Genomic DNA, 26778 nt, shown 5'->3' on the forward strand with positions numbered 1-26778 from the left:
CACGAGCACGACGGGTTTGCGGCTCATGAAGCTGTCTTTCTAAAATACAAGTTTATTTCTAGAAGACAGAGTGGGAGAAATTTTTCAAGAGCCACAAAGAATGCCACAAAGAATATTATGTCGCAAGAAACTGGTCTTTCTTGGCTACATGAGACGTTTTGTGTAAGACGTTGTTTCTTCAAAACCTAGGAGGTTAAATTCGTCACTTGTTAAAAATGATGAATTCATGCTACTTTTTAAGAAAGTAAAGAGCTTATAACTTACAAAAGAAATTGTTTGATTCAAGTTGATTACTTCTAGAAAGTAATGAACATATGACTTACATAAGAGTGTTTAAAGTCACAACTCAATACAAGGCTTAGAGCCATGAAAATCCGAAACAAAAGGCTTGATTAGTGACAAAGGGTTTTGCACTAATAAAGAGATATTTCAAAACAAGATTGGTTGCAAAGGGTTTTGCACTAATTAAAATGCTTAAGTCTATTTGGATCTTCTTAAGGATTGTGTTTCATTATGAGGTTATGAAATACGTAGCAAGTGAATCTAAAACCCGCTTCTTCAAAAGAAGGAATGTATTCAATACATGTCTTGAGTTTTGTAGATTCTTGCAATCCTAAGATTATGTGAAACTTAAGAGAGAATCTTAAGTAGGACATCAATGAGTTGGAATCAACATTTTGATCATGTGATAAAACATTTCTCGATAAGTCGAGAAGTTGTGTTTATACATGGAGTTTAGTGGGAGTTATGGAAGTTTTAATTAGTCCGATATGTGGATGACATATTGATCATTGAGAATGATTTAAGACTTTTGGAGTATTATAATACATCTTGAATATCCGGATTTATGAAGATAAATCCACATGATATTAGCGTCAGTAAGAAGTCTTATGTTGATAAGATTCATGACTAGTTCAATTAAATTGAACATATTTGATTGATTTCATTTGGTTCCGCTGCCGAATCAATTAAAAAGAAATGATGTATAACACTTCATATGCCTTGAGTATGATGAATTGTTTTTCAAAATCGAATTTAAGTAATCTTTACCAAATAAGCTATAAAGATTACCCTTAAGAGCTTGCAGAAGCATTAAGGAAGTAAAGCAAAGTGTTTATGATGCAATATTGTGTAAGGATGTTACACAAGTGACAATTGACAATTGAGATTGCGCATGGTTTCCGACAAAACCATAATCAAAACACATTAGGATGGTTAAGATACCATTGTGGCAATGTTAATTAATAAGTAGATTTTCTAGAATCGTTCTAGGCAATAAAGAACAATGAGAGATATTTATAACGGAAATTGAGTACACTTGCGATCATGAGATGTGCAAGAAGGATGAGTCCCGCACACTGTGAAAACAGTGGGAGCTATTCTTAGGCTAGAGGGCCTATGTCTTGATTGGATCTCGACACGTACTCAGAAAGTTTTGTAATGCAAATGTATACATTACAAAGGAAAACGAGTATGTAGTGAGGTTGAGTAAGGTACAAGAAATTGATAAAACCTTCTAACCAAAGCCTTCTCAAAGGCTAAACATGATGAGTCATGTCATTTCAATTGAATTGAAATGAACAACTACGTACAAGATCAAATTAGATTATAGAACATGAAATAGTAATCAGGCATTGACTATTCATATGTGAAATCGCATTTGTCGTTCGAGTTTTACTTTAAAACTCTTTTATTATACTTTGTTACATCCAAACGGGTTGTAGAGACAATTGAACCCCGTTAAAGTGAACACGGATTAACATAGTATTCGCCCATAGTCACTTGTATGAGGTGACGTCTCGAAGTGACTAGAGTGTGATGCGATTGATGGCAAGTTCAAGTGTCATAGAGTCATGTGAGATGACTAGTCGATCACATAGGCAGATTATTAGGAACATTTTGTCGGGCCTAATGACCGCTTATAGAGTTCTGGCAAATTTATATTGCCTGGTCGTGGCGAGAGCTGCTATAGTATTCAAATGAGTCGATTCTTTTGACTAAAGACTATTCACCTAAGATGGCTCAGTTTCAGATTAACTTTGATTTGTGTTACTACGACCTTCGTAAATGGGGTCAAATGGGCATATTTTGGGTTATGATGGCTGTGGCTAGTCGAAGGGAATGAGTGCGATAGGAATTGTCCATCCCCTTGTCAGGGTTAAAACAATATCTCAGGGCCACTCGAGGAGTAATGAACTGGAAATGCGTGGCCACGCTCGGAAAGTATCTATGATAGATAAGTCCGGTCAATCAGTTATTCTCCAGATCGAGGAAACCACTCTTGATATGATCACTTGCAAGTACGACCTGAAAGACACCTTGCATTGAGTGGGAGATAGTAATAGGACAAGAGAATTGGTGACGCACACTTGTCGAGGACAAGTGGGAGATTGTTGGAATATGTGTCCTCCGACAATAATGCGATCACGACTATTGATCATGATGATCACATGTTCAAATCTCATTATAAAGAATACAATTGGGAAGTAATATTGTTACTGTCAACTGGTCAACAAATATCGGTAATGATTGGCTGACTAGAGTTTGACATTACTGTCGTGTGACGGTGGTGATCAATTGACCCCCTAGGTCATACCTATAGGGCAATACTCTTAATTGATCATTTAATTAATCGTATAATGTTACGAGTTAATTAAATTACTTGAAAAATTGACGGACGATTTTGGAAGTAAAATTTACGTATCAAATTGAAATGTGATTAAATGAGATACGGTCTGAGTAATCGAATTGTATCATTACTCGGATGAAATTATTGTTTACAGAAACAATTAAATTTGAATGAATTATTATAAATACGATTTATGAATTGGTAAAATATTTTGGCACAAGTAATTATGAAATTACTAAGTCAATTTTTGTATGTGACGTATTTTTATTAATACGTTGATTTTTAACATGTTAAAAATTACATAACAAATTTATGTCACATATGACATGTGACATATTGACATTTGACAAAAATAATATGGATCTCATATTATCATATGTGCCGAAAATGGGAGGTTGTTTAAACAAATATTGTGTTTGTTTAAGTTAGTGGTAAGCATAATGATAATTACTCTAATATAGGCATGCATACCTAGTGCCTTTTGTGTAAGAGCACAAAGGCCATGCATAGGCCATTTCCTACCACCCTACCCGGTTCTCCCTTGGAAAGAACAAGGAGTTCTTTTACTTATTATCTTTATCATTCACAATATGTAGTGTGTGGTTAGATAATTATTCATTCTTACTTTATAATATAATTTTTAGAGAGATAAAAATTACATCCTTCCTCATCTATTCTCCTACCCGGTTTTAGGAGCAAAAACCAAAATATTTTCGGTTCATTTTTCTACTAGATTAATATTATACTAGTACTTATAATATTAATTAGATTAAGAGTTAAGCTTTGGGTATAAATCCTAAGGAGAGATCCTACACTTGGATCTTGTTCTTCCATTAAAGGAAAGCTCAAGAACAAAAGAAAAGGAGATTTCTTTTGTGCCCATTTGAACCGTAATTTCAATGTAAGGATATGATTTCTTCTCTATTTTAGTATATTGTTTGCATGCATAAAATCCGTATTTAATTTTATGACAAATTAAATTAAAACATATATGAATATGTAAGTATATGAATCTACTTTTCTTTCAACCACTTGTGTCAAGTGAGTTTTGAGGAAATGACGAAGTTTGAAAATGTTGGTCCTAGTCAACTTTAGTGTAGTTGTAGGAGTGGACTCGAAGTGAGGCTTTGAAATGGGTTTTGAGGCCCGAATTTTGAATCGACAATTGGACAGAGTTTCGAGTGGTTTTGCGCTAATGTTAGGCCTAAGTTTCGAAATTTTTACATTTTAAAGAAGGATTTTGATTTTACAAAAATCGTCAAGGTTTTGTTTAGAAATGGTGATCACATAAGGTGCAAACATTATACAAGCATTTTAACGGGATGCTGAGTGCATTTAGAAGGGTTTTGGTTTAAAGGGCGGGTTGTCATACCGAACAATCAAACCTGAAGTCTGTGGAGAGGCTCGTACCAAACAAGAGTAAGGCCGATTCCTAGTCCATTTTCTCAAGTAGTGAAAGTCCTTGATACAAACAAGAGTAAGTACCATGGTATGGATGACGTCAATCGCTATCCATCCTTAGGCACAAATAAGAATTAGGACCGTTTAGACGGGACGATTGGTCGAATAGGTTAGGTTGGGCCTAAGAAGGCCGAATGAAACGATCTAGGAAGACTGAGTTATGAAAACCGACAATTGTCTTGTACAAACTATTCCCTAACCTTGTTCAAGTTTCACCCTTTTGGCTACATGATGTGACCATAATTAGCGCATTTTTAGCCCCCGAATTAGCCTTGTTCCCATGCTTTTTAGTGCCTATTTGGGTCATTTCTTGTCTTTAGTTCTTTGTTTTGCATATTCTTTGAGATTTTGATCCCTTGGTAGGAAAGGAGTAAGAATCTTGCATTTTCATGGCAAAACGAGGCTAAATTGATTGTATTCAATGACCAAGCATCAAGAAGAGACAAGACTAGAAGGCCTTTGTACATATCATAGTAGAAGAACAATGTTGAGAAAGGATCCTTGCGTCCCCAAGGAAATCCCCAAGGAATTTATGAAGAAAAGGGAAGAAAAGAAGAAGAATTGACGCTGACCAACAATCCGAACGGATTGCAAACAATCCGTCCGTCCAGCCTCAACAATCTGAGCGTCCCTCCTTGGAATCCGCTCGGATTCCCCCTCAACAATCCGAGCGTCCCTCTCCTGAATCCGCTCGGATTGCACCGCCCAAATCCGGCCGTCCCGACTCTAAACCGCCCGGATTCCTGCACAGCACGGATTTCATTCTTCAAGCTACGAAAAGAGAAGCCCTTCTCTCAGAAAATACCGGGTCCTCCTTGCTCAACTTAAAAAGTGTAATTACTAGTTTAGCCCTTAGTTAACCCTAATGCATCCTCCCTAATTTTCACTATAAATACCCCATTAGTCTAATTAGAGGAGCATGTTCTTCTTATCAATAATTAGTGTAGTTAATATCAATCAAATCTCTCTTCAATATTGTAATCAAGTATTAATCAAGTTTTAATCCAAGTTTTAGTTCTTTAATCTCTCTCTTGTTCTTCCTTTATTTTGGGTAATTAGAAGATTATTGGGTTTATTGGGAGATTGACAACCTTCCATCAATCATCAAGTTCTTCTATTATTCTTTGCATTATTATTTTGGAATCATTAGTAGGTATAATCTCTTAATCCCTTTTTAATTATTGTTAATTACTTTCATTTATTCATCATGTTTCATATTGTTAGTATGATTGACAACCTTGCTAGCATAATCAACATGATAATGAGTGAGTAGTCTCTTAGCTAGGGTTTAATGGGTGATTAGGGGAAACCAACATGGGGAATGATTCATGCTTAAATTAATATGCTTTCATATCTTATTTGCTTGCTTGTTTTGATCTTAATACATGCACATGTTATATTTGATGAAATGCTAAGCCTATGAATCTTTGCATTTACTATCATCTCCTATCCTTTCAATGAGACTTGTAAGACATAACCCAACTCGAGTCTTGTTAGACCATGCATGTGTTGAGTAGGAAAGATTAAGTCGACTTGTAGGTGTTGTACAATCTAATCGATTCGGCTCCGGGACCCAAACTTTACTAGGATTGTAAGATATAACCCAACTCAATCCATCACAACAATAATTGCTTGCTTATAATTTGAGAACATGTTTGTATGATTATATCCCATGATTCCCCTATGAACCCATGACACCATAGTGCCTTTAATCAATTGTTTACACCCCTTATTTTATTCATCTTGCTAGTTTATTTTCATTGTTATTCTAGTTTAGTAACCTTCTACATCAACCCAATTTGTGACACCCCTAGACACTACTAGTTACAATAGAATTCTCATTTCAATACCCGTCCCTTGGGATCCGACCTTTACTTGCCTCTTTACTAATTGTAGAGTTGTTTGTGAAGTATAAATTGTGTTTTGTATCGACCATTGACCAACGACCACATATACTTAATTGTGAACACGAAATGGCCTCGATCAAAAATGGCGCCGTTGCCAGGGACGGTGTTTAATTGATTTAAGATTTCTTTTTATTGCTATTAGTTGTGTCTTTATTCACCTTGGGGAAGTAAAACTCCTCAAGGTTTGTTCTAATTGTTTTTGAGTTGTTTGATATTTTGCATGTCTAGAAGGTTACAAGGTGATTTGTTACCTTTTGACCGTGAAATCGAAAGAACCTTGACGAATAATAGGAGACTTGTTAGGAGGAATTTGAGAGGTGTTGGTGAAGTTGTTCAACCCACTAGTGAGTTTGTCAATCCTTTCGCAATAGAAGGAGAAGAGAACCCATTAAACAATACCACACAAAATCCACCTACAATGCCTAAATTCTCGTCACACTCTATACCCACCGAGGAGAATCTACCAAATGGTACTCCTACACCGCAACATCTAACCGGAAATTTTATTGCCAAGTCCGCCTTCATCCAACTAGTTGAGAGGAGCCAATTTGGGGGGATGCCAAGTGAAGACCCTCATTCTCATATGGAAACCTTTTGCGACTATTGTGATGCTATCTCTCAAACGGGCGTGACTCAAGACCAAATTAGATGGGTCTTATTTATTTTTTCCTTAATCGGCACCACAAAGCAATGGTTGAAGGGCCTTGATAAGGCCGCCCTTGGAATAGATTCTTGGAAGAAGTTGGCTCTAGCTTTCTACAAAAAATTCTACCCACCGGAAAAGACTAACATGCTAAGAGCTCAAATTACGGGTTTTAAGCAAAGGGATGAAGAATCTTTGTATGAAGCTTGGGAGCGGTTCAAAGGTATTTGTCGCTCATGTCCTCACCATGGACTTAGCGAATGGTTTTTGGTACAACAATTTTGGAATGGTTTATATGAAGATTCAAGGAACATTCTCAATATGGGATCAAATGGAATGTTCACCGAAGTTGATGACAATCAAACATGGAACAAGATTGAGGAAATGGCGGTCCATAATTCACAATATAGTAGACCTCGCAAGGCTACTAGAGGAGGAAAGTATGAAGTGGACTCCGTTACTCAATTGGGTGCTCAACTTAGTGCTCACATTGACACAATCAACTTGAAGTTTGAACAAGCTATGGCTAGACTTGAAGAAAACTCAAAATCATCAAAGCATCATGTCAATGCCATGACGGCATCCTCATCAATCCCAAGTGGGATATATGAGAATTGTGGAACTTTGGGTCATGACTCAAGTGAGTGTAGGGGAACAACCGAACAAGTTAATGCTTTCCAAGCTTACAAAAGTGGTACCCCTTATTCAAATTTTTACAATGAAAACACCAAGTTCCATCCAAATCTCTCATACAAAAGTCAAAATGTTCAAAACCCTCAAACAACATACACTCCACCACCCATGAGAAACCAAAATCAAAGACCCTTTTACAATCAAAACCAAGGCTACCAAAATCAAAATCCATACAATCACCAAAATGACCAAGGTTTTGATGTCCAAAAAGCGGTCCTCCAAATGCAAAAGAATCAACAAGAATTTTTCACTCAAATGCAAAAAGATAGCCAAGCAAAAGACACCACCATCAACAACATTCTAGCTCACACCAAGATGTTGGAAACGCAATTGACTCAACTAGCATCTTCAAGCTCACAAAGACAAAAGGGGCAATTACCACCTCAAAGTAATCCCCCTAGACATGAAACGGTTAGTGCCATTCACTTGAGAAGTGGTACAAGGTATGAAGCACCGAAGAAGCAAGTTGAGGATGAAGTTGTGGAAGCTAGTGAAAAGGAAGAAATTGTGCAAAACTCCAAAGATGGAGAATCATCAAAAGAAGAAAGTTCAAAGAAAAATGAAGACAAGGCCAAAGAGAAGGAGCCCATTGTGATTAGACTTCCTTTTCCAAGTCGTCAAGCCAAGCCTAAATTTGATGATCAACTTGGAAAGTTCATGGAGATTGTGAAGAATTTAGAAGTCTCAATTCCTCTCACGGAATTAATCAATCACGTTCCGGCCTATGCAAAGTACATGAAAGACATCCTCACAAAGAAGAAGTCAATCCGGAAACTTGAGACTATCGCCTTCACTAAGGTGAGTAGTGCAATACTTCAAGGGAGTTCACCTCCAAAGTTAAAGGATCTGGGAAGCTTCTCAATACCGTGTACCATTGGCGACACGACGATCAACAAAGCCTTATGTGATCTAGGGGCTAGTGTGAGTGTCATGCCGTACTCGGTGAGTAAAAGGTTGGGAATGGGAGAGCTTAAATGCACCAATATCACACTTCAAATGGCCAATAGATCGACGAAGACACCATTAGGGATATGGGAAGATGTCCCCGTGCGAATTGGGAAGTTTTTCATCCCGGTGGACTTTGTCATTGTTGATATGGAGGAAGATTCCAACATTCCAATCATCTTAGGAAGACCTTTCCTACACACCGCGGGTGCGGTGATTGATGTGAAACATGGAGAGCTCACTCTAGAAGTGGGAGATGAAAGCATAACTTTTAATCTTGACAAAACCATGAGAGCTCCTCGTTTGCATGAGCCATGTTTCATGATTGATCATTATAGCCGGAAGGACGAAAGGAAGAGATCGGAACTCCAATGGAAGAAGAAAGATGAAGATGCTCCATTCAAAGAGCAAGTGAATTGTGACAAGGAGAGCTTGCAAGGCTCATCAAAATCAACCAAGGAAGAAGAAGATGGCCTCATTGGCCAAGAGAAGAAATTGGGAGAGTTGTCTCCATCTAAGCAAGAGATTTTCAATGATCAACTCAATGAAGTTTGTGGTCTTTGGGACGACGAGTTTGAAGGGATTTTTAATCCCTACATTGGGCATGCCATCGATCATGATCAACAACAAGGGCCACGGTCTATTGAGGACCTCTACCACAATAATGAACAAGCTTTTGATTACTTCTTCAAGGTGTTGAGCAACATCAACAACACCTTGAACATGCCCCCTTGACATCTCATCAAGAATGAGAGTTTGGTGGAGTCCTCCCTAAACCACCACTTGTAAATATTTCTAACTCCTTAACTTACATTTCAATTCTTGTATTGCATTTTTGTCATTTTTGGATTTTTATTTACTTTGATCAAAATAATTGTCATGAAAGAGAGAAGTAAGGGAGGGACTAACAACTTCAATTGATGTGTAGTGCTTTACCTTAGTGTGGGGATGGCAATTGCCTAGGCTATTCATGCCTTAGTAGTGCCCCCACAATGAAGAACACAAGATTTGAAAGAAAGAAAGAAAGAATGATAAGGGAATGCGTTTGTGCACGGGTGGAGTCAATCCGTGTACAACGGGGAAGAATCCGAGCGGATTCCTGAGAATCCGCCCGTCTTCAACAATCCGAGCGTCCTGCTGAGAAGACGTCCGTCCTGACCTGAGCTGAAATTGAAGAATTCTTGACTATTAAAGAATCCGAGCGGATTTCTGGAAAGACGCCCGTCTCATAGAATCCTTCCGTCTTGTGAAGAAGACGCCCGTCTTTGCAGCTGAAGAAAACAAAGAAATTTCTCTGGACTGAAATCCGTCCGTCCTGCAGCAAATCCGCCCGTCCCAACACAAAAGAATCCGAGCGGATTCCCCAGAATCCGCCCGTCTTTATGCGAGCTTCTGAAAATTTTGAAGCTGCAGAATCCGCACGGATTGGGCCTAATCCGCACGGATTGCCCCTGCGTTTTCGAAAATTTCGACTTCTTTAAATACCCTCCCACCTTCATTCCTTCCTTCATTCATTCATAAACACTACCCACAACAACAAAACCCTCATCCTCTCCATCACAAAAACAAAAACCCTCAACAAAATCCACCAAAATCAAATCAAACCATCCTTCAAACAACAAATCAATCACTCCATCTTCAATAAAAATCAAAACCAAGAACAAAATCTTCAACCTTTGAGTCGATTTTTGATTTCATAAAGGCAAAGCCTTTCACCTTCAAATCGATTTGAGCATCCTACAAATTGAAGATTTTTGATTCTTTTCTTGGTTAGTTCATCAAATGGCAAGGACAAAGGGAGCAACAAAGGCACCAAAGGCAAAGGCTCTCTCTCAAAGGCAAAAAGCTCTCCAAACAAAGAAAGCTTTGGCAATGGTGGTATCAACACCAAACTTGGAAGTGGAACAACAACAACAAACTTCTATGGGAGCATCACCTTCTACTCCGTGTCGATCAACTCTTGCATTATCCGGAGGTAACTTTTATTTCCGATACCCATAGAAATACATTTGTCAAGTTTGCTATGAAATCAATTCAATCCACCAAATTCGTATGTAAAGATGCCTTGGAGAAATTGGGTGTTCTTGAACAAACAAAAGCCTTTTTCAATGCCATGGGTTTGAAGAAATTGTTTGAAACAAAGGAATCGACATACCCCTCCCTTGTCTTGGAATTCTTAAGTTCTTTGAAAGTCACCAAAGTTGAGGATAGGGAAAATCTTGAGTTTCGTCTAGCTAACATTAGTAGACGCATTACCTTTAAGGAATTAGGTGAAATTTTGGGTCTTAGCGATGAATCGAGATATCTTAAGCATTATGGAAAGTATGACCCCGAGCCTCTTTGGGAGGCAATCTCCGGGAAGAAATTTGATGATTTTCATGCTTGTCGTGCTCTTTTGGTCCATCATCCGGGCATAAGAGTATGGCACAAAGTTGTGGGAAATACCATAATTGCTAGGAAAGACACCAATCATTTCACAAGACTTGATTTTATTCTCCTTGAATCGGCTTTGAATGTCGGAAGAATCCATACCAAGCCTTTCAATTCTTTGAGGCTATTGGTTGATAGATGGCTCAATGTTGATAGTGGGAAGAAGGGTACAACCGTTATTGTTAATGGCGGCCTAGTCACGGTCCTAGCCAAGCACTTTGATCCTAATTTCAATAAGGATAGCAAGTACAAGGCAAAGGGAGGTGGCCATCTTATTGATATGCCTATTATGATCAACAAGTTCAAGTGGGTTGCCCATAACCCCCTTGACACTAAATATGGATGGCTAACTAGTGAAGCTAGATCGTTCACCTTGCCCTCGAAGATTTGTCGTCTAAGTGTCCACCGGACCAACTATTTACTTCCCTATCCGAAGAAGCCGAGTACATCATTCAACAACAAAAGGGTGATCATGAAACCCCCTCCTCTTCCATTGTTATACCGCCTTACCCCTTTGTGTATGAAGAGTTCAAACCGGAAGGAGTTGAAATTGGGAAAGACTATGTCACTCTTCTTATGCAAGCAATGCACAAGCAAGCTTATGAAGATCGGAAGAATGCATATTTGGCTCAATATCCTCCCCTCCTACATTTAGCTAGGCAAGGACTCCTTGATCCATCTTGTCCTTTGCCTAGTTGGGCGGATAAAGAAGCCTTGTTTCCGGGTGCATCTAGGGACGTGGTGGGAGATAATGAGGTTGTTGGAAATGGTGAAGAAATTGATGATAATATTGAGGAAGAAGCAAGTGGAGATGGAGAAAGAGATGGTGAAGATGATGATGAACAAGATGATGGAGAAAGTGAAGAAGAAAGTGACAAGGAAAGTGGCAATGTGACCACTTCTCATGAGGGAAGTGGTGATGATGATAGCATGATGGAAGACTAGCAAGCCTTGGAGACTCCTACACTCCCATGGTTTGTCTATATCTCTTTGTATCTTATTTCATTTTGATCATTGTTGGTTTAGTCCTAGCAACATCAAAGGACTCACACCTCGGTACCATTGAGGTGTTCTTAATGTTCCCATTTGTAAAATCCAAAATGACAAAACTAGTTTCATGCATAGCATAGTGTGTGCATGAACTATACCCATCCTTGAACATTAGCAATAGTGTCTCACTCGGTTTGGGGAAGTTAATGCATACACAACGGGAGGTAATCTAAATTATCCTCTCCGTCATAACAAAAACCATGCATCATGTAGTATAGCTTAGTATAGAATTGCATTTAGTATAGAAATCATGCATCATCTTTGCATAATTTCCATCATTTTGGCCATTGAGGACAATGCCCATATTAGTGTGGGGATGGGAATTCTAACACTTAACTTTTATTCAAAAAAAACCATAAAAATTGAAAAATTTCAAAAATCATAAAAATTAAAAAAAATTGAAAAATCCAAAAACAAGTTCATTTCCTTTGTATATATTGTCTTGTATATATTGTGTTTATCCTTGTCCACATTGATTGACTACGCCACATCCGAGACATGAGGATATTGAAGACCGCATGGTATGATCTTTCCAATCTCCTTTTTCCTCTTTATGTTAATGACTATGTGGCTTTATTTTGATTGATGCGGTAAAAACAATGTGAACTTAGGATTGCATTTAGCTTATATGGCATATTAGTTGGTAGAATCATTTGCATTAGGATGTGTATATGTTAGTTGCATCATGGCATGTAGTTTGCATGTTAGAAAAATTTTGTGAAACCGTCTATTTGGGAAGCTTGACAAGTGTATATAGGCCCTAGTAGATGTTTTTTATTCTTAAGACTTTGCTTGTTAGAATGCTTGTAAAACACCCTAGGATGTGTCATGCTAGTATCCTTTGACCCATGGTTTAAGGCCGAGTCAAGAGTACCTTGTGGTGTGATAACTCCTTGGCTACCGTTTATTCCAAGGTGACCCTTGAAACCATGCATCCATCCATCCATCCATCATCCATGTTCTACCACATATTTTTGTCAACAAAGGGAATGGGCACAAAAAGAAATCAATTTGAGTTCAATGAAATGAAAAGTGAAAGAAAGTTTGCAAAAAAAAATGCATCAAATGAAAAGAGGAGCAAAAATAGAACTCCTAAGCTTCAAATACAAGGCACCCTCGTTACTAATTGGGGTGACTTTGAAAATGTTCAAAAAAGAAATGCAAAAAGTTGAAAAGTTGTCAAGTATTGAAATGCCAAACATCAAAGAAATGGCAAAAAGAAAGTGTTCTCAAATGGTATATGCCACAAGAAATTTGGGGGGAAAATAACAACAAAGCAAACTCCCAAAAATGAAACTCAAATACTATCGATCCCTTTATCCATCGTATCCATTTTTGTGCATGGTGGAGAGGGGACGACCCTTCTTCTTGTCTAGGCAAGAGGGGGAATTCCGCGATCCTCCAGTGTTTCTAACACCATAGGGAGTCTATTCTTGACGAAAGCATTTAACGATTGAGGACAAAGGTACCCTAGCTTGACACAACTTGGAGGTGATTTATTGGTATCCTTCTAGGCTTAGTAGTTTGAATAAATTGCATCTATGAAGGAGTGTGTACCCTTGAATTGCTTCCCTTGTAGATAATTTCCGCCACTTAGATGAGGAAAGTGGCTATTCTTTTGTAGATGCATCCATTACTTGATTTTGTTGTGCTTTAATGCTTGGATGTGTCGCCATTTTGGCAAGACCCACCTTGCCTTGCAAGAAGGCATCCTACCTCATGGTTGTCTTGTTGTGAGTTGAAGGGGCGGAGTGAGACCCGCTAATTGTCTCATATCGGCTATGATATTAGGTTAGTTTAAATAAAGGTCTAGTTTTAGTCACCTCTTTACTCGGGACGAGCAAAGGTTCGGTTTGGGGATATTTGATGTGACCATAATTAGCGCATTTTTAGCCCCCGAATTAGCCTTGTTCCCATGCTTTTTAGTGCCTATTTGGGTCATTTCTTGTCTTTAGTTCTTTGTTTTGCATATTCTTTGAGATTTTGATCCCTTGGTAGGAAAGGAGTAAGAATCTTGCATTTTCATGGCAAAACGAGGCTAAATTGATTGTATTCAATGACCAAGCATCAAGAAGAGACAAGACTAGAAGGCCTTTGTACATATCATAGTAGAAGAACAATGTTGAGAAAGGATCCTTGCGTCCCCAAGGAAATCCCCAAGGAATTTATGAAGAAAAGGGAAGAAAAGAAGAAGAATTGACGCTGACCAACAATCCGAACGGATTGCAGACAATCCGTCCGTCCAGCCTCAACAATCCGAGCGTCCCTCCTTGGAATCCGCTCGGATTCCCCCTCAACAATCCGAGCGTCCCTCTCCTGAATCCGCTCGGATTGCACCGCCCAAATCCGGCCGTTCCGACTCTAAACCGCCCGGATTCCTGCACAGCACGGATTTCATTCTTCAAGCTATGAAAAGAGAAGCCCTTCTCTCAGAAAATACCGGGTCCTCCTTGCTCAACTTAAAAAGTGTAATTACTAGTTTAGCCCTTAGTTAACCCTAATGCATCCTCCCTAATTTTCACTATAAATACCCCATTAGTCTAATTAGAGGAGCATGTTCTTCTTATCAATAATTAGTGTAGTTAATATCAATCAAATCTCTCTTCAATATTGTAATCAAGTATTAATCAAGTTTTAATCCAAGTTTTAGTTCTTTAATCTCTCTCTTGTTCTTCCATTATTTTGGGTAATTAGAAGATTATTGGGTTTATTGGGAGATTGAAAACCTTCCATCAATCATCAAGTTCTTCTATTATTCTTTGCATTATTATTTTGGAATCATTAGTAGGTATAATCTCTTAATCCCTTTTTAATTATTGTTAATTACTTTCATTTATTCATCATGTTTTATATTGTTAGTATGATTGACAACCTTGCTAGCATGATCAACATGATAATGAGTGAGTAGTCTCTTAGCTAGGGTTTAATGGGTGATTAGGGGAAACCAACATGGGGAATGATTCATGCTTAAATTAATATGCTTTCATATCTTATTTGCTTGCTTGTTTTGATCTTAATACATGCACATGTTATATTTGATGAAATGCTAAGCCTATAAATCCTTGCATTTACTATCATCTCCTATCCTTTCAATGAGACTTGTAAGACATAACCCAACTCGAGTCTTGTTAGACCATGCATGTGTTGAGTAGGAAAGATTAAGTCGACTTGTAGGTGTTGTACAATCTAATCGATTCGGCTCCGGGACCCAAACTTTACTAGGATTGTAAGATATAACCCAACTCAATCCATCACAATAATAATTGCTTGCTTATAATTTGAGAACATGTTTGTATGATTATATCCCATGATTCCCCTATGAACCCATGACACCCTAGTGCCTTTAATCAATTGTTTACACCCCTTATTTTATTCATCTTGCTAGTTTATTTTCATTGTTATTCTAGTTTAGTAACCTTCTACATCAACCCAATTTGTGACACCCCTAGACACTACTAGTTACAATAGAATTCTCATTTCAATACCCGTCCCTTGGGATCCGACCTTTACTTGCCTCTTTACTAATTGTAGAGTTGTTTGTGAAGTATAAATTGTGTTTTGTATCGACCATTGACCAACGACCACATATACTTAATTGTGAACACGAAATGGCCTCGATCACTACACGTAAGTGTATTATCCCCAGCGGAGTCGCCAAACTATGGACGCGGGCCCACGGGGGCGCTTGGGAACAAGCGTTTGCATTTGTGGAGTCGCCACCAATTTATTGTGGAAAATTGGAAACCGTTCGAATACCTCGTGTCATGTCAAGACACAAAGTAATGACATGAACACTAAGCACTCGTTACCCTTAGCATTCTATGTCTAGAATGACTCTCGTGGATGCTAATGAACACGGATGTTCACAGAGATCTGGAGTAAGGGGTGAGGGTACGTATTAGGAAGCTCTTTTGATCGAACACCTAATCCTGCCCGCCTCGATAGCGGCCTCTACTAATGATTAGGGAAGTTGTCTATACTTGATATATTGTCGATTATATGCATGCAATGCAACATCCAATAAATTAATCCTAGCATGTGAGAATTAATACTAAGTCGGTGAACACGTAATGTAACATATAAGTGGGTCGAAGTAGGAATTTAGATTGCTTATGTGTGAGAACATACAAGGAATAATAAAAGGAATACAATAATGAAAATACAATAAAGAAAATTACAATAATTTCATCGGATTAATTGATTTATGTCGAAAATACATTTAAAACGGATAATTTTAGAAAAAGAAAGAATAAATGAATAAAGGAACAGAAATTAGGTGATAATACGAGTAATAGTTAATTAAACACGTAATTAATAAACTAGGTCAAAGCAGAAACGGGAATTCAGGGACAGAAATCAACCAGGAACAGGCGCAGCAGAGCTGCATCCCTTGGAAGAGGCGCAGCAGTTGCTGCGACTGTTCCTGGGTTGAGTTCTGGCTGTGAAGCCGGAACCGCATCTCATTAATGTTCATTGGTGAATTTAATGGTCGATTAATGATATTTGACTCGGATGGAAGTGATTAACATATTATTTACATATGATTAAGGTCATAAAAAAAACATGGATGAAAATAATTAGAACGAATTATTTACAAGATACAAGGTTAATTAATGAATTAAACAAACTAAACAAAATTAATTAAGCTAAACAAGTTACTAATGACGAATTAACGGTGGTGATGATAAATAACAGATGTAAATATATCAAAGATGAATTCCAGAGATTCAATATGGATGAATCGAACCTCTAAAACCCGAATTTGATTTAAATGACGAAAACCCGCAAATATGAATTATAAGGGATTTAAGTCGAGAAATTTAATGATGATAAGTTATTAAGAATTATTAACAAATTACAGGTTAAAATTAGCATATTAGAATTATCGTATTTAGCGAACAATGAACAATTGAAAGCAAAACGAAAAACAAAAGGACAAACAAAAGACGAAGGAAGAATAAAGGAAGTAGGAACTACGGCAGCCTCATGAAGAGGCGCAGCAGTTGCTGCGTCCTTTCTCGACGTCTGTCTCCTGATGATCCGTAAAAAGGGTTTTAAACAAGGTTTTACAAATCGGTTTTAAGAATACTTTCGACATAAATCTTACAATTATGATTACAATAAATAAAGAACAATAAATAAAACAAGGATTTACACCCTCAGACTTACATGTTTGACGAAACGAGATGAACCAAGTTAACGTTTAGTGATGCTCGACTCGAATGTACGACGAAAGTGCCCTCTAAAAGGAAATTAAACAAGTTGATTAAAGTTGATTGATGTGGAGTTGGTCAAATTGGTCGGTCATGCAAAACGAGGTTGGTACTCAGAAAGATCCGAGCTTACGTGGTCGAAAGTTCAAGCACATAGACGCCAAAAAGTAAGAACGTGGTCTAGAATGCAAAGGAAAAAAGAGAAGGGCGGACACTGGCGTGAGAAATATGTGAGACCGAAGGTCTATAGTTATACTAATCACACGACGGAAGTAGGGTTTTTCGGAGAAACTTTGGAAGTGAATCTCGAAAAGATATGAAAAGATACGAAAAATACGCAGAAAAGGACTTGGGAAGAGGCGCAACAGGCACTGCGTCTCTTAGAAGAGGCGCAGCACTTGCTGCGTCCTTTCCCAAGTGGTTTCCTCCTGCAGAAGAAAGATTTCCGTGTTTTGATTATGGAATAACGGATTAATCTTGTTTTCCTTAATATTTTGTATGAATATTACGGGAAATTCTTTACCAAAGATTAAAATATTGGAAAATATGGAATAGAAATATCCGGAACATTCCAGAACATCCTGACTCGGTTTTAGAAAATGAAGACGGTTTTTGACCCGGACTCCAAATGTACTCTAATGACTGTCAAAACGACCGTATCGGCACGTAGATGACAATTAAGAGGTCGACACAAATGTTTGAGCGACCACTTGACGATAAACTTACGAACTGTCACAAATCATTCTTTACACCAAACATGCGGCCCAATCATCACCGGGTGGTTTGCGGGAGGTGCAGAAATGAGGTATCTACAAGATTGTCATCAAAAGAGGGTTTCTTTAAGGGGTCTTAAGGGGATTAGTCTGTCTTATCGTGGGTTTGTTGTCAAACCCAAAGTCAAGTTGATTGCAGCAGTGACCTTGAAGTCTTATCTGAGGAAGGGATGTCCGTTGATCTTATGCCATGTGAGAGACCATAGTATGGAGAGTCCGACAGTTGAGCATATACCAGTGGTGGGAGAGTTCCCAGATGTTTTTCCGGATGAGATACCAGGTTTGCCACCGAAGAGGGAGATAGATTTCAGTGTTGAGTTGAAACCAGGGACGGGACCAATCTCTAAGGCCCCGTACCGTATGGGTCCTAAGGAGTTGGAGGAGCTGAAGAAATAGCTGGATGATTTGATTGAGAGGGGGTACATTAGACCTAGTGTATCAGCGCGGGGAGCACCAGTTTTGTTTGTGAAAAAGAAAGATGGGAGTTTGAGGTTATGCATCGATTATAGAGAGCTGGACAGAGTTACAGTAAAGAACAAGTATCCTTTGCCGAGGATAGATGATTTGTTTGATCAGTTGAACGGTGCAGTGGTCTTTTCTAAGATCGATTTGAGGTTGGGTTATCATCAGGTGAAGATTCGGGATGAGGACATACTGAAGACAGCTTTTACATCGAGATATGGTCATTATGAGTATGTGGTGATGCCGTTTGGGTTGTCTAATGCACCTGCAGTGTTTTTGGATTTGATGAACCGGGTCTTCAGTCAGTTCTTGGATCAGTTTGTGGTGGTCTTTATCGATGATATCTTAGTCTACTCTAAGACAAAGGAGGAGCATGAGGAGCATTTGAGGATAGTGTTGCAGACTTTGCGAGACAATCAGCTATATGCAAAGTTGTCTAAGTGTGAGTTCTGGTTAGAGGAAGTTGCTTTTCTGGGCCATGTGATTTCAAATAAGGGTGTTTCTGTGGATCCTGCAAAGATAGAGGCAGTTACTCGGTGGGAAGCACCAAAGAATGTGGCTGAGATCAGGAGTTTCTTGGGTTTAGCAGGGTACTATCGTCGGTTTGTGAAGGATTTTTCCAAGATAGCCAGACCTATGACAGCTTTGATGAGGAAAGAGAACAGGTTTCGTTGGGATGAAAGTTGTGAGACGGCGTTCCAAACATTAAAGGAGCGTTTGACCACAGCTACAATCTTAGCATTACCTGAAGGGAGTGAGAACTTTGAAGTGTATACAGATGCTTCAAAGAATGGGTTGGGGTGTGTGTTGATGCAGAACGGGAAAGTGATTGCCTATGCTTCTAGGCAATTGAAGCCTTATGAGGAGAACTATCCGACACATGATCTGGAGTTGGGTGCAGTTGTGTTTGCTCTCAAGATTTGGAGGCACTATCTTTATGGGGCGACCTTTAAGGTGTTTTCAGATCACAAGAGTCTCACGTACATCTTCACTCAAAAGGAGTTGAACATGAGACATAGGAGGTGGATGGAGCTGATTGGGGATTATGACATGGATATTATATACCATGAAGGGAAAGCTAATGTGGTTGCAGATGCCTTGAGCAGGAAGAGTGTGCATTCTCTATACACATTTATGTCTTTGATGAGGTTGAGAGATGAGGTGGGGAAGATGGGGATACATATGATACAGAAAGAAGATGCTAGAAGGGACTTGACAGTGGAACCAAACCTTTATGATGAATTCGCAGGAAACAGGCTTTGGATCCCAAGATTGAGGAGTGGAGAGCTGGAGTAGAGAAAGGGACGGTGTCTAGATTCTCTATTCATACATATGGTAGTGTGAGATTTGATGGGAGATGGTGTGTTCCTAGTGATGAGAAGTTGAAAAAGATAATCATAACAGAGGCTCATTACACACCATATTCGGTGCATCCAGGCGGTGACAAGTTATATAAAGATTTGAAGAAGACCTTTTGGTGGCCTGGGATGAAGAAGGAAATAGTTGAGTTTGTGGCTCGTTGTTTGACATGTCAAAGAGTTAAAGGGGAGCAGCGACGACCACAAGGTAAGATTCAGTCTCTTGAGGTACCTGAGTAGAAGTGGGAGTCCATTTCTATAGATTTTATGGTGGGTTTGCCGAGGAGTCAACAGGGTAATAACATGATATGGGTTATAGTTGACCGTCTGACTAAGTCGGCTCACTTTGTGCCGATGAAAGATACTTGGGCCAAGATACAGTTAGCTTTGGCTTATAGGAAGCATGTGGTTCGTTTGCATGGGGTGCCTAAGGATATAGTGTCCGATAGAGATGCGAGGTTCATATCACGGTTTTGGAAAGAGTTGCAGGAGATGATGGGAACTACTTTGAAGATGAGTACTGCATTTTATCCTGCGACAGATGGCCAAACAGAGAGGACCATCAAGACTTTAGAGGATATGTTGCGAGCTTGTGTTATGGATTTTGGTGGTAGCTGGGACGAGAGGTTAGATTTAATTGAGTTCTCTTATAACAACAGCTATCACACGAGTATTGGCATGGCACCATTTGAGGCTTTGTATGGGAGGAGATGTAGGAGTCCGATTTGTTGGGATGATAGAGCTGAGGCAGTTGTTTTGGGACCACAGATGGTACAGGAGATGGACGATCCACAATTGTTACACACTATCACTAGATCCTAAAGCTCTCCATTTTATTACCACAAACTCATCCACAACTTAACATGATACTAATTTCCAACACCCTATACTCACTGTCCCAATAAAAGATTATGAACCATCTGCAGCTTCCAGATCAGTACAACACGTGTTCCACAAATCACTTGCCATTACTATGTCCACCAATGCCTCATCTAAAACAAGATCAAAAGTAATGTAACAACCTCTCACAATTGTGTCCCATTAACAGAATATTACTATATCATGATAACAACTGAAACATAACCAACTCTCTTTCATATCATACTCTACCCTCACTCCCAAGCCGAAACTAGTAAGAAACGTCAATAAACAAAATAACCGTCTATATGTCCGAACCGAAACTCACACGAAACAGCAGTAAACAAAATAATAATCTATATAACTGGTATGTATTTTCGAAAACTCATATCGTAAACATTCCGCCTACTCCACCACAACCGATGACGGCATCGCAACACCGTAACCAACAGCCGCACCACAGCGCGAAAATACCCGCATCACAACACGAAGTACCGTGCCTGGATCACCACCCGAGACATAATAGCCACATCGATAGTCATCGCAACTTACACAATTCCATAAACACAGACTCAATATAACTTTCCGGACAAGAAAACTAGTCAAAACTGCTTTATTAGATCACAACGCAACATATTACACGGAATAAACAGATAAGAACCTCATGAATATCATCCATATCTTTTCACGGAATAAACATATATCATGAATACACATACAAGTATAACTAGCCATGCTAGATCACTCGAACTATTACTTTTTGAATATCATTCCATTAGGTTACCGTACCCTACATATATTATAGAACATTCAGATAACAACTTTATAACTATCACACCATACCACTTCTCGTGAGGTCAGAACCTCACACAAACATTTGTACACATCATAGACCCGTAATCACATCCAACTAGTCAATCCTGATCACGTAAGTTACCACTTGATAAAGGTTATCTCTTGCCCGAGCTTAACTCGCATGCCCTTCATAACACATTCTCCCATTCGCATAACCATCACCTCCTGCCAAATGTAACCATACCGCTAATACTCAACTACTAGCAATCGCCTCCTATAACCACATCTTATACTCCCTCACAACTATACATATCAATCCGGTCTCTATAAAATCAACTTCTTTAGAATTGCTACCTTTCCTATTTATCATCACCCTTAACCACTAATGACAACACCTCAACACTACCACTGTTCGTATATCAACCTCTTAAACTCATCTCTAAATATCATGGTTTATTTCCCATCTTTGGTTAACATCCCAAATATCGAACATTAAGTCCACCAACAAAAATTACCTGAACATTCATCCCGATTCTGTCTTTAATTGCATCATCACCCAACTCACCACCAAAATCTCACATCGTGTCAATACGTTACCAACTTTTTACTCTCCTTAATTCCTCAAAACTCATGGCTAACATGTTGTCCTGAAACTCCTATATAACCATTGACTCACATCCTCTCATGATGCTATCACACATTCCCATGATTCCTTACTTTCATGTTCCTTAACTCCGGTCAACGTTCTCTTGGTTTACTCCCCTCATTCTTTTCCTTTTACACTCGACAAAATCAATTATTAGTTCATCTCCTTACTCTTTGTACCTAACTCTCTGGTAATCCGGTTACCTCTTTGTTGCTCCAAAACTGAAATTTCATTACTTTATATCGGTACTTTCTTGCTCTTTATTACCATGGGTCTTTTCTCATCATTCTACTCACTCACACTTGACATTAATCAATCCACAAAATCAACGTTTACTGTTTAACTCACACTTCTCACCTTTTTTTTTTCTAGAAACCAAAACTCATTTCATACCGTTAATTGCCTAAGAAAATTACACACTAGGCTCACCTCTTAATAATCCAAATTCCCAAATCAGTCACTATCTACAAATCCATGTTGCGTCGTAACTCAATCTAAGTTCATTATATACCATTCTTCTTCAGCCCTTTACAACGACATTCTATCACATACATTCTAACCATCTCTCTCCACAAATCCTTACATATCTCAATTTGCCACTATTCGCATCTCTCATCTCAATCATTTCATTCTCACGTTCCTTACACTTACATCACCGCTTACCCATATACACTTACCTTACATGACCCAAACTCGCAATTATATCACTCACCACGTCTCACAAAACATGCTCCATGCCTCAATGAGCTTTTTTTTTTCACTATCCATCACAACCACATATAACTCATGTCCTCCCCACCAAACTCATACTCATCATAAGGTGCCACTCCTTAAGTCATAAGATTGAGTAACTTACGCATCAAGACCAACACATATGTAAAATAATGCATAAAAAAGTAAAAGAACACCTTTGAATTAAACATGATATGCGACGAAGTCAAAAGATAAGCATACGACCCAAAACAGGGGTCACTAGATCGAGTAGGTGAAGGTCAGAAGCACGTATAAGAAGTTACCAGGGCTACTCGATCGAGCAAGATTGAGTAAGGGTTACTCGATCGAGTCTTACTCGATCGAGTAACAAGAGGTGCACTCGGTCGAGTAAGGTCCACCCGATCGAGTACCCTACGCAGTTCTCAGCACTGTCCAATTTTCGTAAAACGGTCATATCTCACTCATTTCTTGGTCATTTTGGGCGTGTGACCTATCGTTAGATCCTAAAAGAACAACCTATCACCTCCAATTAGAATCACATCAAAATTATATATACATCTCAAGTTATAACAGTTTAAAGACAACTTCGCTGTGATCGGACAACATAACTATTAGATTCTTTCTTCCAAACAACTTAAACAACAACAACAAAGTAGACAAAAACAACTCAATACTCATAAATCAGTATTCCTAATCACATGTTAATATCTTCAAAAGACAAGCAACAACATCCATCATGCACATATATTATTTAACTTGTCAATCATGTATTACCGACATACTTTTATTCTATAACTTTACGTACAACAATAACATAATATACGACATAAAATCCCATATTCACATGTTACTAACATAGCAAAAGTAGAAATTCCACTTCCATCACATAAACATGTTCTCCACGTGAATTTCATATTCTCATGCAATTCCTTACTTCATCTTTTCAAACCAATTCATAGATCATATTCATACACGTATTCATACAATTTATTTATCCAATCATATGCATATAAACAATCGTAACTAGTAGCGATCTCAACCACAATTCATGTTATCATAAACAATTACCTTCATCTTTTCCACCACACCTCCATTCAACCACATAACACCCATCCATCCAACATATTCATACAACACATCATTCAATATGTATGCAATAGGACATTAACAATCACATAGCGATCCCATGACACCCCATAGTGACCGGTTTAAACTTGTAGGGCGAGTTCGCAACTTTAGGACGTCTCCCAAGTCTTTGCATTAGCTCCTAACAACTCCTACCCGGGTTCATTTTATTTTGACTCCCTAAGTTCATTGGGTTCATTAGTTACAGGTTCCAAAATCGTCGCTCTGATACCACTTTGTAACACCCCCATACTCCAAGTGCCTTACCATGCCTACTTAAGGCATGTGAGTGCTACCATCTCGGTTACCCGAGGCAATGTATATCAAATAGATAATAACGAAACATACTTTATTAAATATATTTAAAGCGATACAAGTCCAAAACCAAAACTGTCTAATTGAAAATACAACTGTTCCTCAAAACTGTCAAACCAACTAAATAAAATAAATAAATGTTTAACCACACAACTGAAGACTTCTAGACATCTCGTGACGACTCAATCCAGCTATCTATGCGCGTCCATCTCATACCTGTTCAATAACTGCTCACCACCCCCGAATGGATCACCACAGTTTTCAAAACATTTAAACGGGGTCAGTTACTGATTACACAAAAGCAATACAAAAGAGACAGTACACAATCATCCCATTCTCCAACATAACTCCACACACCTGACTGTGGTCTGTAGTCCTGCCAGAATACCTGTCGCAACAAGTATTCCACACTGCCAGTGGGGGATCGCAGTCGTTCCCACCTAAGCCCCGCTTATCTCATCCGAGCGATAACCCATGTTCCTTAATGTGCGCATCCCTTTCTGTGGCGGGTTACACCGAGGGCGAATCAAGGGCGTGAAGCCACTCCCGCAAGTGACTCCACTCAGCCGAGGGCGCACCTCGCGAACCACAGACAAACAATCACAACCAACTATACAATCAACAATCACCAATTCCAATTTCAATTCCAAAATGATATGAATCCACAACAATAAACAACATCATGTAATCAATAACTGAGTAGGAAAACCCTACCTGGAATAGCAACCACAAGACCGTCACAACAGCTAATCAGTAATGCTCCCCTACGAAATCTCCTCCTATATTCACATATAATCATACAATCATCGTCTAAACAACATCATACTCCCAAACCCCTAATCTACCCAATTAGGGCTTTAAACAAACTCAACGAAACGATATAAAAATTATACAAGAATCTTACCCTTGACACGACGAACACACCGGTGTAAAGAACACGACGATCCGACAATCTTAGCCTTTGGGGTTTGCTAACAACGCGAAGAATGAAACAACGTACTCTATTCTCTCTTTAAAAGGTTTTTAGAAAAGTGAAAAGTGATAAAGAGAGATTACGGAACCCTTAAATATTAATCACGCGTTATTAACAAAACCCGGCTAAAACAACCCGTAATACCAACTTACTCGATCGAGTAAGTGACTTACTCGATTGAGTGTCACACATACTCGATCGAGTACCCATCAGACAGACTACTGTTTCGTATAAAAATATACTTACTCGACAGAGTAAGCCCCACTCGATAGAGTACCCATAGACATAGATAACCGTAGTATTACAGGTTTAACTCACTCTTAACTTCCTTTGATATTGAAAAGAACACACAATGAATATGTGGTTTAGTTTGATGATTTTTTGAACTATAAACTTGAAACATTTGTCTACAAATTGATGAAAACTATGAATTTGATATGATTTTAAAGTTATTGTATTGAGGGACTTGAAAAGGAAAAATAAAAGGTACTACTAAATGATGTAGTGGGCAGTTATTTGGATAATGCTACGACGGCCCACTGGTTGGCGCCCAATCTTGGCGTCACCCTCTCACATGTACTCTTTATTATTGGGGTTCCCACTTATTGCATGCGATACACCCATTATTATTGGGATCCCCACTTATTTAGAAAATGAATTAGCGCCACCGGGTGGCGCCCAATCTCGGCGCCACTCTCTCGCATACAATAAGTGGGGACCCAATAATAATGGGTATATCACATATAATAAGTGGGGACCCCAATAAAAAAAAGGATATATGTAAGAGGGTAGTGCCGAGAGTATCATTATCCTTTTTATTTTATTTTATTTTTCTGTACAACTCCAATGGAGTAGAATATAATTTGCTAGTTGTGGCCATTTGGGTCATTGATACTACACAAATTGTCATTTGTCACATGCACTATCCGTTACAAGGGAGAGACCGAGCAGATACATACCATATTATGTTAATATGGATACAAGTGGGTCATTTTGTGTGTTTGTTTATTGTTTATAAGATTTGTAAGAAGTACTATATAATACTCCCTCTCATTCACTATAATGTTTCCTCTTTCCCAAAACGGATTATTCACGTAATGTTCTTCTTTCCCTTTTTGGTAACTTTTACTCTTATTTTATTCATCCCTCTCTCCTATCACCAAACCCCACACAACTCTTTTACTCTTATTTTATTACTTTTCTTAATGTTTTGGCCCCACAATTTTTTATTTAACTCCTAATTATTCATCTCTCTCTCCTATCACCAAACCACACTCAACCCTTTCCTCATTTTTGTATAGTTTTCCTAAAGTATTGTGCTCATATGATATGAGAACATTATAGTGAATGAGAGGAATATTATTCTATGTGTAGGGACAAAAGCATTAAATACTACTTCATCTGTTACATATGATAGTTTATATTTGCTTTATGCATGTATGTCAATGTTTTTTTTTTTAGTTCGTATCTTTAATTACATATTATTAAAAATTATAAAAGTTTTATATTTATAATGTACTCGGTAAGACAATTTAAACAAGATCTCACATGACTATCTTTTATGTTATACATTAGAAGTTGTATTGAAAATTCTGCTCACTTATAAATAGTGCCCAAAAAGCAAACGTAAACAATTCAATGGAACGGAGAAAGTAATTTGCATTAGAACTTAGAAGCAACACTAAATCATCATTTTTTTTAGATGAGTAATCTCATCACTTTTTTTTTGACGTGAGTTCATATTCTTTTCTTATTTTAAGACTCTTCAACATGGTTACATTTCCAACA

At 38.4% G+C, this 26778-nt stretch overlaps 1 non-coding gene across 1 annotated transcript; it reads right to left on the bottom strand.

Annotated features, from left to right (window-relative positions):
* Positions 1–6787: 6787 nt before the first annotated feature.
* LOC141617573 (small nucleolar RNA R71) lies at positions 6788–6894 on the bottom strand. The gene has a single exon (XR_012531140.1). It is a non-coding gene; the product is annotated as a small nucleolar RNA R71 (small nucleolar RNA).
* Positions 6895–26778: the final 19884 nt, after the last annotated feature.

The sequence above is a fragment of the Silene latifolia genome, chromosome 1 (assembly GCF_048544455.1).
Source record: "Silene latifolia isolate original U9 population chromosome 1, ASM4854445v1, whole genome shotgun sequence".
NCBI lineage: Eukaryota > Viridiplantae > Streptophyta > Magnoliopsida > Caryophyllales > Caryophyllaceae > Silene > Silene latifolia.